The sequence below is a fragment of the Bos taurus genome, chromosome 28, assembly GCF_002263795.3.
Source record: "Bos taurus isolate L1 Dominette 01449 registration number 42190680 breed Hereford chromosome 28, ARS-UCD2.0, whole genome shotgun sequence".
Taxonomy (NCBI): domain Eukaryota; kingdom Metazoa; phylum Chordata; class Mammalia; order Artiodactyla; family Bovidae; genus Bos; species Bos taurus.
The window spans coordinates 7,438,845-7,451,538 of NC_037355.1; the positions used below are offsets into that span (position 1 = coordinate 7,438,845).

A 12,694-nucleotide genomic window follows, 5' to 3' on the forward strand; every position below is an offset into this window, starting at 1 on the left:
CAGCCATCTCCACTCTGTGTCCACATAGTTTCCTCTGTATAGGTCTGGGTCTTAATTTCTTCTTCTAGTTATATTGAATTAGGGCCCACCCAGATGAATTCTAAATTACCTCTTTTAAAACATCATCTCCAAATACAGTCACATTCCAAGGTTAGGACTTTATAAATTTGAGGAGGGGTTGGGGGACACAATTTAGCCTATAATATCTCCTAGATAGCCATAGTATGCTAGCCATTATGCAAAATGTCCAAATGAGCTCCATGCTCTTTAAAAACAGACAATACTCAAAATGGACATTTATTTGAATGACAAGGTTGAGATAGTTTTTGTTTTCTTCTGGAAGATTGGTTTGACAAGTCTGTCCAGTTTGAAGTGAATACTATGACAATCAGACATAGTGCTGAAACCACTATTTTATCCTGACTACTTCCCTTCCTCCTCTTACATCGAGTGTGAGTGTGGGGGAACTACTCATCTGTCACTTATCTATCCATCCACCCATCATCCTTTCATCCATCCATCAATCCAGCCAGCCAGCCAGCCAGCCACCTGTCTATCATCTCAATGGACCAGAGATTGAAGAGTGAATAGTCATCTTGTTGGTTAACTATATTTTGGGCAGGTATTTAGAAAGACTGCATTTTAGCTTTCTCATAATAAAACGTGAATTTACGCTTTCTGTAGAACATATGAAGTCTTATAAAGAGAAAGAGATATATGGCAAGAAATCTAAGGTAAGCCATCTTTTAAGTAAACCCCTGGTTACAGTAAAAAATCAGAGAGATGTGGAAATAATAGGTGTGTACATCAAATGTGAGGTACTCATCTTAAAGTCTGGCATGTAGCAGGGGGTTAAAAATATTAAGAGAAGGTAGGAAGAAGCGATAGAAAGAAGGGAGGGAAGATGGAAAGAGAGGGAGGGAAGAAGGGAGGAGAGCTGGGGAAAGAAATCAGGTCCCAGTTATGTCTGACAAATGGCATAAACGGATACTGACAATGATGTAAGTCCATACAATGATTAATCACATGGAAGACTATGATTTTACTCCTTGTGCAAGAGCAAATATTATCCAGCCTTTCCTGGTTCTAATTCTAATTCTCCAAGTACAGCATGTCTGTCTGCGCTGTGTTCATCACTTCTGCAGCTACTATTCATAGCACGGAAGTGCTGTCTAAACAAAGTCTAAACCTCCGCACAAGTATCAACATCAGTGTTGGCTTGGTTTTGCATCCCAGAAAACTAAAAACAAACCAGGCACCAGTGTTTTCTCATCTAGACTCAGAATCCAATATTGTCATTTCTGCCATACCCTGGTGGCCAAAACAAGGGCAAAGGTCTGCCCCATTTGAAGGGAACAGGGCATAGATCACGCAAACCAATGGAAGGTGTGTCAAAGAATTTGCAGATATATTTTAAAATTGACAGGTGACGAACTGACGTCACTCACGTGGCATAAGTGCATACATGTAAGGTGGAAAGGTCCTTAAAACAATTCAGCGTAGCCGAAAAAATTTTAGATCTTATGCTTTGCTTCAATTCACTTTTTTATGCTATTTTTGGATCGGTTCACATATGTATAAATCAATCAACAAATACGTTAGTGAATGCGTTCAAAAGGTTTGGCTAGTAAGGTACACAATTTGAAAACAGATATTCCTAAATACCTTGCCCAGAGCCTTGCTTTCCCTTCCTACTTATTAAAAAATCAAAGGTCCTCTATATCTAGCTCTACCAATCGCCTTTCAACCTTTTTAAAAACTGCTTCTTGGACTTCTCTGGTGGTCTAGTAGTTCAGACTCTGCACTACTAATTCGGGGGGCATGGGTTTGATCCTTGGTTGGGGAACTAAGATCCCACATGCTGTGCAGACAAAAATAAAAAATAAACTCACATATCCTTGGTCTCATGACCTGAAGACCCTGTTAATATTTTTTTTTTTAAGACACAAAAACTGTTTCTTAGAGTTCCATTTTCTAGCCGGTCTCATTGATAGACCCTTAAATGGATTCCAGCTTTCTGCTGTTCCAAACAACGCTGTCATGGGCATCCTTGTCCTGTATCAATTCATTTCAATTCAGTTCCGTCTCTCAGTCATGTCCGACTCTTTGCGACCCCATGAATTGCAGCACGCTAGGCCTCCTTGTCCATCACCAACTCCCGGAGTTCACTCAGACTCACGTCCATCGAGTCAGTGATGCCATCCAGCCATCTCATCCTCTGTCGTCCCCTTCTCCTCCTGCCCCCAATCCCTCCCAGCATCAGAGTCTTTTCCAATGAGTCAACTCTTCGCATGAGGTGGCCAAAGTACTGGAGTTTCAGCTTTAGCATCATTCCTTCCAAAGAAATCCCAGGGCTGATCTCCTTCAGAATGGACTGGTTGGATCTCCTTGCAGTCCAAGGGACTCTCAAGAGTCTTCTCCGACACCATAGTTCAAAAGCATCAATTCTTCGGTGCTCAGCCTTCTTCACAGTGCAACTCTCACATCCATACATGACCACTGGAAAAACCATAGCCTTGATTAGACGAACCTTTGTTGGCAAAGTAATGTTTCTGCTTTTCAATATGCTATCTAGGTTGGTCATAACTTTTCTTCCAAGGAGTAAGCATCTTTTAATTTCATGGGGCAGTCACCATATGCAGTGATTTTGGAGCCCCCCAAAATAAAATCTGACACTGTTTCTACAGTTTCCCCATGGCATAATTTTGCCAATGTAACTGTAGGCTAAATTCAGGCAGTGAAGTTCTTGGATCAAAGGTTATAGACATTAAAATCATGATTGATATTACTCAATTGCTCTTAGAAGGATCTTAATATTGGGCAAATGAACACCAGTTGACAGTTCTTAAATTTATATTTGCAAATGCCTACTTGTCCACATATCTTCTTCCCAGGCACTAATTATAATAAAACTTTACAATTTCTGACATTTAGATGAAAGATGGTATCTTATAGTTTCCAGTGAAATTTTTTATCAGACATTTGCATCACTTTTTAACTGTCCATTCATATCCTTTGCCTTATTTTCTATTGTGTTATTCTGCTTTTTCTTTATTGATTTGTGTGAGCTCTTTGTAATTTAAATAAATTAAATTATGTTTCTCATATACAAATGTTGCAAATATTTTCTGTTTTGTCATTTTTAAGGTACTTTTTGTCACACAAAATTATGTTTTCTTTTATGGTATGAAATTTATGATTTTTTAATCTATGGCTTCCTTGCTAAAAAGGACTTCTCCAAACAGGGATGAGCAATAAATGCACCCACAGTTTTTAAATTGTGGTTTCAAATTTTATCTTTGAAGTTTTTATCCACATATGCTTTACTGGGAGTGACAAGTAAGGTAAGAATCAGTTTAAGTTTATATTTATTTATTTACTTTATTTCTCGGCAACATGAGTGGCATGTAGGATCTTAGTTCCTCGACCAGGGGTCAAACCTGTACTCCCTGCATTGGGAGGTCAGACTCTTAACCACTGGACCACCAGGGAAGTTCTAAACTTTTTTTCCCAAATGGCTAGCCAGTGGTTCCAACACCATTTGTTGAATAATTCCTCTTTTCACCTTCAAGCAAATCTTAAACTGATCCATACTCGTTGAGTATCTAGTGCCGACCATGCTGGTAGCTAATGACTGTGACCTGGATTTAAAGTAGAAGCTACTATTTAGCTGTGGGCAAGGAAAGATAGTTGAGAAGATTCTTCATGCAAGAACCTTCTCGCTACAAGCAGCTATGTGGCCCCCAAATCCTGGTCCTTAACCCTGCTAACTGCGCACTTCTTGCCTCGGTGATAACATGTCTCTTCTGTCTGTTTGGCAGTCCTTAGCTACATGATCCTTCCTTCAGTGTGCAGATCAGCACACTGGCCAGCCACTCTGTAAATCGCTTTTGCAGAGAGCTTTTGGAGACCATTCAGGAAAAGCTATCAATGAATAGGCTAGAATTTGAAATAAACCACTGAGACCAATGTGAAGGTAAGTAACGGAAGGACTTCATATGGACTTGACCCTGGTCTTTAAGAAGCTGCAAGGCTTGTTTAAATTGGAGTGGCCTGGTTTCTGTGTCTTACCTGTGCAGTCAGAGGCCCTGGGGGTGAGATTTAAAAGAAGCTGCCCCATGTCATTGGTCCATTTGGCTTCGTGGTGTAGGGTAGGTGGGAGGGATCCTCTGGTGAGATGGTCACACTTTAGTCACCTCTGACTCTTTGACCCCGTGAACTGTAGGGCTCCTCTGTCTATAGGATTCTCCAGGCAAGAATATTGGAGTGGGTTGCCACGCTCTCCTCTATTGAGAAGACAGAAGCTAGGATTCAGCGGAAGTTCTCTTTATCTCTCTGCTGCTGCTGCTGCTGCTAAGTCGCTTCAGTTGTGTCCGACTCTGTGCGACCCAGAGACGGCAGCCCACCAGGCTTCCCGTCCCTGGAATTCTCCAGGCTCTGGTTTTCCTAATTGTCTCATCTAGGCTGCGAGGAAAAAGCTGCGGTGACGGGTGCCGGGATTCAGACTTCACCCAGCAGAGAGGCTGGACATCCGCGCCAGGACTGGTCAAGCCAGGATCCAAATCTGGGCATCTCCTCCCCACACTTGAAGTGTTCAAGCCCTGTAGGCAGCCTTGTGTGAGACAGCGAAGCCCTCCCACTGAGGATGGAACCCATCCCTATCATGCACAGCCAGCAGAGGTGGGGTGGGGTGGGGGAGATATGCCACCCACCTGTGGCAACTTGCAAGTCCCAGAGAAGGGTGCTTGACATCACCCGCACCCCCTCGCCTGTGCCAGCCTCCCGGTTCCTGAACTCTGGATCCAGGTTTCCATGGGAGATTTTGATGCTCAGTCTCCAGCCAGGGCGTGGAAGAGAGGGGTCCAGGGAGAGCCCCAGATACAATCTCAGCCCCGGGGCCTCTAACTGCACAGGTTAGACACAGAAACCAGGCCACTTCAATTTAAAAACAATCTAGGATATCATGCTAATTACAGGGGTTTGCAAGCACAAGACCCAACAAGATTTAGATTCAGTAGTTAACAAAAATCGGACAGTAGAGAGCAAGAATTTCACATCAATAAAAATATGACCCCACAACATGAAATGGAGCTGTTGCAGTAAATTTTTTCCCCAGGCTGCAGGTATTTTCCATCACAGATGCTTCATTCCTGACAGAGGATGGTGTGGGTAGGGCTGCTTTCTGTATTCACTTAAAAATCACTTCAATCTGCTGAAAAAGGTTGAATGACTCCTACCTTTTTGTTTAAAAAAGAAAAAAAAAAAGAGGCAGCTTTGAAATGAATGGCTTCATTGAATCAAATCACCCAAGAATTCAACTCAGCAAGGCCATCTAGGTCCCTAGCAGCCATTTTCCTCCTGTTCTGTTTTGAAGGCAGAGTTCAGTCTCGTCGTTCTGGGATCCCTATGTTTCTTTAATGATGTACAGCTCTGTATTCCCAGTGTGTGCCTCCTAAGTCACTTCACTTGTGTCCGACTCTTTGTGACCCCAGGCTCCTCTGTCCATGGGATTCTCAGGCAAGAGTACTGGAGTGGGTTGCCATTTCCTTCTCCAGGGGATCTTCCCAACCCAGGGATTGAACCTGTGTCTCTCATGTCTCTTGCATTGCAGGCAAATTCTTTACTACTAGTGTCACCCAAGAAGCCCTGTCATCCCAGGGAAGTCACCTTTCAGGCCACACAGCAGCCCCCACCCCAAGGGCACTGAATACAAGGGCATCAGTGCCGTCCCTGGATCTCCAGAGGAGTCCATCCCGGGGCAGGTAGGCAGGTAAGGCACTCACCTGGGCTTCCGAGGCCACAATCGGTGCTACCACAAAGGACTCAAGTTATGACAGGACAAAAAGCATTTCGCCAAAAGGGAACCATAACTCTTAGATCTTGAAAAGTCAAAGCATCCCCTCTCTCCCCAGGCCGCTCTGAGCATCTGAGGCCGGCGCCTGCGGGCAGGCGGGTCATGGCCGAACCAGGCCCCCATGGTACCATGCTGCATTTCCCAATCTAACTTTGTTTAGATTGCGGAGAACATTTTTTCGATCCTGAAAAAAAAAAAAAGAAAGAAAGAAATCACTGTGGTTTCTCTCCTACCCCCACCCTCTATAATGGCCACTTTTAAGAAAGAGTTTCACCATGTTTCCCATAAAACCAAAAAATAATGAGGATGCTGGCCAGACATTCTTTGTTTCTTTTCTTCCACGTCTGTTGGTAACCCCTACCCCAACCTCTGTGCCCCAGGCCTGCCTGTCTGCCCGCTGTCCCCACACACCCCTCATTCACGCTGGGCCCCAGCCAGGCCAAGTCCCGCCTTTCTCCTGGACAGACTTCCCCTTCCAGAACCTAGCTCAGCACTTTCTCGCTAAGTCACCCCGGGCTAGGGCTGGAGGCGGCCCAGTGACTCCCCAAGTCACCCAGCTTGTCCTGCGATCACTCCTTTTCCCTCCCCTCTTCCTCGTGGGTGCTCATAACCCATCATCGCCATCAACCACGGGTACCCAGCTCCATGTGGCCTTCAGCATCAGACAATATTATTCTGCAGCCTCCCCTCTGTAAGTCTTCTGAAGTTACTTCACATGCGTGGGCATGCGGGCACTCTCTTCTCAACCCACATACTTTTAGGGATTCCTTGTGTCTTCCAGTCATTTTCTGTTGCCGGTCTCCTCCCCACAGTGTGTTCACGACTTGGCACCTGAGTGCTGTTGACTGACCAATTCCCGTCCTTTCTACTTCCTTCAACAGGGCAGGGTCATGGCTGAGTAGCCGGTTAGTCAAAGCTCCTGGATTCTCTTAAATTGTCCTGCTACTGAGTCACCACGAGAGCGTAGACAAGCCACTTCCCTTCCTCATCCCCCACGTCTGCAATCTTGCCAGGCTCTGTGCACATCCTCAAACAACGTGGCTAGAAGGAACCTAATGTGCTGCTCATTGTGGTGGGTTTGTCCCTGGCTGATTCTAGAATCCCAGGTAAACCCTGGGGCTAGCACAGGTTTTCCTTAGCTTCTCACTTCCTAGCCCACGAGAGAACCGCAGCAGCTCGCTGCAGCCTCTGCCATTGATTTTGCTTAGAGAAGGGGGTGAGAAATTCAGACTCTCTTTCATACATTTCTAACTCATGTGCAAAAGTAATTAGGTCCAACTCTCAGGGAGTGATCTGAGAAATGAGGGGTGAAACTAAGCAAAGCTGTCACCATGACAAAGAAGGCTCTTGTCTGCTCATGAGAGGTTCTGGCCTCAAACCTTAAGCCATGCCTTGGCCCACTGACACTTAGACTACCCTGATGCCAAGCACTGGCCATTTTTGTTGTTCAGTCGCTAAGTCGTGTCCGACTCTTAGCGACCTCATGCAGCACGCCAGGCTTCCCTATTCATCCTTTACTATCTCCCGGAGTTTGCTCAAATTCACGTCCATTGAGTCGGTGATTCTATCTAACCATCTCATCCTCTGCTGCTCTCTTCTCCTTTTCCCTTCAGTCTTTCCAACATCTGAGTCTTTTCCAATGTCATCTCTTTGCATCAGGTGGCCAAAGTATTGGCACTTCAGCTTCAGCATCAGTCTTTCCAATGAATATTCAGGATTGATTTCCTTTAGGATTGACTGGTTTGATCTTCCTGTCCAAGGGACTCTCAAGAGTCTTCTCCAGCGCCACAATTTGAAAGTATCAGTTCTTTGGCACTCAGCTTTATTTATGGTCCAACTCTCACATCTGTACATAACTACTGGAAAAACCATAGCTTTGACTATATGGACCTTGTCAGCAAAGTGACATCTCTGGTCTATAATACACTGTCTAGGTTTATTATAGCTTTGCTTCCAAGGAGCAAACGTCTTTTAATTTCATGGCTGAAGTCACCATCCACAGCAATTTGGGAGCTCATGAAAATAAAATCTGTCACTGCTTCCACGTTTGCCCCTTCTATTTGACATGAAGTCATGTCATGTCATGGGACTGGATGCCATGATCTTAGTTTTTTTCAATGTTGAATTTCAAGCCAGCTTTTTCACTCTCTTCTTTCATCTACATCAAGAGGTTAGCATGCCATCATTTGCATATCTGATGTTGTTGATATTTCTCCCAGCAATCTTGATTCCAGCACTTGCCCATTTGAGGTATTAAACAAGCCTTGGCCGAGACGACTAAGCTGGGTCCAGAGGAAATGCTAACAGGACTCTGGCTTGGCTCTAAAAGGCCTTACTATCTTCTGAGAGTTGGAGTATTTGCATATGAGACCTACGTCTGGGCTGGTAACTCTCATGCCCCTTGACTGCCCTTCCTCTTCTGGGAAGCCATATGCAGGTAAGCCAAGAGAAGCAGTAAGCAGCGTGCAGTCACCCTCAGAGATCAGCAGAAACAGAGCCGCCCATGTTTGGCTCAGAACCCAGATACCAGACACTGGACAGGAATTTGCCCTTGGGAAGCTGTTGCTTAACCTTCTGGTTCCTCAGGCTCCCTGCCTCCTCGATAGAGGCCAAGCCCAACCAGGAGGCTGGCTGAGGCCAGGCTGGTCAGCCAAGGCCAGCTCACCCAGGCTTAGGCCAGGCTGGGAGGGGTCTAGCTTAACCTGCAGGAGGCCAGACACTGGGCAGGATCCTAGTGGACAGGCAGGTCTATGCAGCTTCTGTTTCCCAGTGGGAAAGGACGGGTTTCCCCAAAGCTGTTTAGGGAAAAACTCAACTTGTCTTCAGCCTGGATCTGATGGAGATGGAAGCACCAAGGACCCAGGAAGAAGCTGGAGCCCATTACATGCCTTGCCTGGAAATGAAGAGAGGTCTGTCTGTAATGGGATCTCCAGCTGACACAGTTTCATGGACAAGCCCAGCCCCATGGGATAGACTTGGGGTCTGTGGCCTTTGTCCCCAAGTAGCCCCACCGACATCTTCCATTATCAAAGAGGGAGAAAGGAAGAGAAGAACAGAAGACAGTTGTCTGGGGATATGTATTTTCCCTTATGATGTAAACTGAGTTGGAAATGTCCCTAGGGACACCTAAGGCTGTTTCGACTGTAAGGCCTTTGGGTGGGCGATACATCCAGTCTCCAATCTGCCCTGCAGGCTGTTGGTGCTAGACAAATGGGTGACAGCACCATCACTGTGGGGCTTCCCTGGTGGCTCAGAGAGTAAAGCATCTGCCTGCAATGCGGGAGACCCAGGTTCGATCCCTGGGTCGGGAAGATCCCCTGGAGAAGGAAATGTCAACCCATCCCAGTATTCTTGCTGGGGAATCCCATGGACAGAGCAGCCTGGTAGGCTACAGTCCACGGGGTGGCAAAGAGTCAAACATGACTGAGTGACTTCGCTTTTTCATCGTCACTGTGGTCACCTTCACAGGAGTATCTGGGTGGCACCCAGGGCCTCATGGCATTCATTGGAGCTTCCTGCTCATTCAAATGGTGGTGGTGGTTTAGTTGCTAAGTCATATCTGACTCTTGCATTGCAACCCCATGGACTGTAGCCTATGAGGCTCCTCTGTCCATGGGATCTCCCAGGCAAGAACACTGGAGTGGGTTGCCATTTCCTCCTCCAGGGCAGCAGAATTCTGGAAGGATACCACATAGATTCAGTTGCAAGCATTTCTTCCTTCTCTGGGAACCCAAACACAATACAGATCTTGGGGGATGTGGAGGAGAGAGTGGGCTGAAGGTCAGGGAAGAGAGAGCTGGCCCCAGATTAGGTGTTTCTGATGAAAGATATCCCAGCTGGGACATTTCCTCCAGGAGTGATTCTGCTCTTATCAATTATGATGATAAATAACTGAGTCTGTGCATCCCATTCATACACATATGTAGACATTGTGTCTCTGTGCAGGGAAGTAAGATTAGGAATATGGCCCTTTTAATCTCTCTGATTTCCTATCATTTAGCCCCTAGTCCAGGAGCTCTGTGGACAAGGTTTTCCCAGGGGATGACAAATAGCTTGGACATTTCAGGAAGATTACAGTTGGTGATTGTGGGTGTGAGAGGTCAGTGGGGGAGGAAGAGCCCGTTCTGAGGAGGTCCAGGTGTTGTTGTTTTTTTTTAATATTTATTACCTTGTTTATCTATTTGGCTGTGCAGGGTCTTAGTTGTGGCACGTGGGATCTAGTTCCCTGATCAGGGATTGAACCCAGGCCCCCCTGAGCTGGGCTCTTGGAGTCTTAGCTATGGGACGATCAGGAAAGTCCTCACTGCTGAGTTTTAAAATCTCAAGTTTGCTCTCTTAGCTCCCTTGGCTTTAAGGCTGTCCCAATAGATACAGGAAGGCCAGCACCTGGGAGACAGGCGGCCTGGGCTGAAGCGAAAGAGCTGCAGCTTCTCAGATGAGTTAGAATGAGTCACAGCCCAGGCCTCTGTCTGGTTAAGCAAAGGCCATGCCCCAGTTTTGTAACACCCAAAGGTGGAGGGTAAGGAGCACTCCCTGATCTGTATACAATGGGGATGATTTCAGGCCCAGGTTCAAGAACTGAGAGCCTACTGCCTTCCAAGTAGCCCCGAGGCCCTGGGGTCCTCGCCCCACAAGCCCACCCTGCTTCCTTCTCCTCTAAGCTATGCAAACCCAGCTTTCCTCAATTCACGCCAAGAAGTCTTATTTACCTGTCCTCAGCTTACCTTACCTTACCCTTCCACACAACCAGTCCTGTCTTCCAGGCTGGGAAGGGCCGCTGTTGACATCACCTCCACTGAGGGAGGAGAAACACCAAGAAGGGGTCGGTCAGTGATGTCACCGTGTGTCTGGAGGCCAAGGAGGTTTGTTCTCTTGCCAAGCTCTTTGCATTCCTTGGTACTGGCTCAAGCCAGCCCCTCCCCCGCCCTCAGGGACACCAACCAGGATGTGGTAAAGTCGCTCTGGGGTGCCCAGCACCTCACTGACTAGTAAATCCATAGAACACATAAGATGAAATGTACAACCATCACAAGTGGATAAATTAATTTATTTGTGCATTTAGTGAGGAATTTCCCATTGCTTTCTAAATGAGTGAAAGGTACAGGCTGGCTTTGGATGGTATCTGATTAATGAGAGGCAGATTTGGATAAAAACATAGTAAAGGTTGCAAGTGCCTTGGATGGTATTCCAAGTGGAGTGGCCTGGAAGTTTGCAGCAAAAAGGAAACCAAACACAATCTTCTCATTTCGGACACTTTCTGGTGGATGTTAAGAGTTTGCCTACAGTTTCAGCAGATGCTGGAGTTTCTCGACACGTGTGGTGAGTGGTTCTGAGGAGCAGGATGCTGGATGAAGGATGTGGGGGCTTTGCTCCTGGTTGAGCTGTGGCAGGACCTCTGGCCATCCCCTCTTCTGTGTCCTATGGCAGGAAGTAAGGACGCAGGACAGGGGATCTGGGAGAGGCCTCGGGTGACCTAACCTCTCCCTTGTAGGTCCAGGGGACTCCTTCAAAACAGCCTGTGAGAGAACTGGATCCACAGCTCAGTACCCCAAATGGGGACAACCAACATACTCACCTCACCCCACCCAGCATCCTTCATTCAGCAGCTTTCACCGAGAGGGTCTATCTGTGTATAAGACACTGGGAGGGGGCTGAGGGCCTGCGATCCATGGCTTGGGGCTGGTGTTTAAGTTGAACTAGAGAATTAAGACAAGTGCACAGGAGAAGTTCCAGAAACATTGAAAGATTGTGGCCCTGACTGAGTGTGGTGGTGGACGGGCTTTGAAAGCAACTGGGGCTGGAGCTGGGACTTGAAAGGGAATCAGAATTATATTAGGACACTGGATATGGGAGGGTACCTTGGGCATGGCCAGAAAAGGAGTGGGTAAACCATGTGTCAAGTACGCTTAAGTACTCAGCACAGCAGGCCTGGGCCCGGGCACAGGGCAGGGAGAAACAAGGTGACCAAGGCAGGTTCTAATCAGCCTTTGTAGGTTCTTGAAACTCAGGCAACGGGGTTGGACTGATTCGGAGGGACCCACAACAAAGTGTTGTAAGGAAGGAATGGTTCAATGAGGCAGTATTGACAGAGAACTGACCCTTTTCCGTGGACTGTGATAGATCCCAGAGGTTGAGTCATGAATAAGACATGGTTGTTACTCCTAGAGATTTTCTAGTTTGGGAGAGAGATGAATAAGGAACAGATACTTCCTGTGAAATGTGATGAGTGCAGCGGTAGAAATATAACTGGGTTGCTTTTGGAACTTAAGGATGAGGCTGGACACCTGGTGGTCTGCAGGTAGGGAAGCCACGGATGGACTTGTGGGTGGCGGTAGGAGTTTGAACTTTGTCCCGAGGGCAGTGGAGGGAGGCATGGGAGAGATCGACCTGCGCCAAGGGAGGGGCAGGCAGGACGTGAGAAATGGAGGCAGTAGATGAACAGGTGAGGGCGGAGGCCGGGAAGAGCTCATTAATTGAGGCGGATGAGGCCAGCGGCACTGGGGAAGGACAGGGTAGGAGATGCTTGGAGGTCAAAGCATCCACTGGAAGCTCTTGAACATGGCTTGGTGAAAAGCGATAGAAGCCGGAACTGCAAGGGAGAGCCTTCTAGGCACATCCCAGCTCTTGGATGGTGGAACTTCATCCTGAGCACAGGGCATGGATCTTCCAGGTGGAAGGCAATTGTGGAACCAGTTATCTCTTTGAGATCAGTCTGTTAATTCTTTATGTTCTCTAAAAAGAATGGAATTCCCCCCAACTTCCCAAAGATGACTTCTGCTGACTCTTGGGAAATAATTTCTGTTGCGTCATTTTTTTCCTGCCTCAGTTTTCATTTGGTTT

At 46.8% G+C, this 12,694-nt stretch overlaps 1 long non-coding RNA gene across 1 annotated transcript; it reads right to left on the minus strand.

The window, feature by feature from the left end:
- Window positions 1-379: 379 nt before the first annotated feature.
- On the minus strand, window positions 380-7,483 carry LOC104976162 (uncharacterized). The gene is made up of 3 exons (XR_816146.4): window positions 6,610-7,483; window positions 5,784-6,038; window positions 380-5,237 (listed from the first exon to the last, which is right to left on the minus strand). It is a non-coding gene; the product is annotated as an uncharacterized lncRNA (long non-coding RNA).
- Window positions 7,484-12,694: the final 5,211 nt, after the last annotated feature.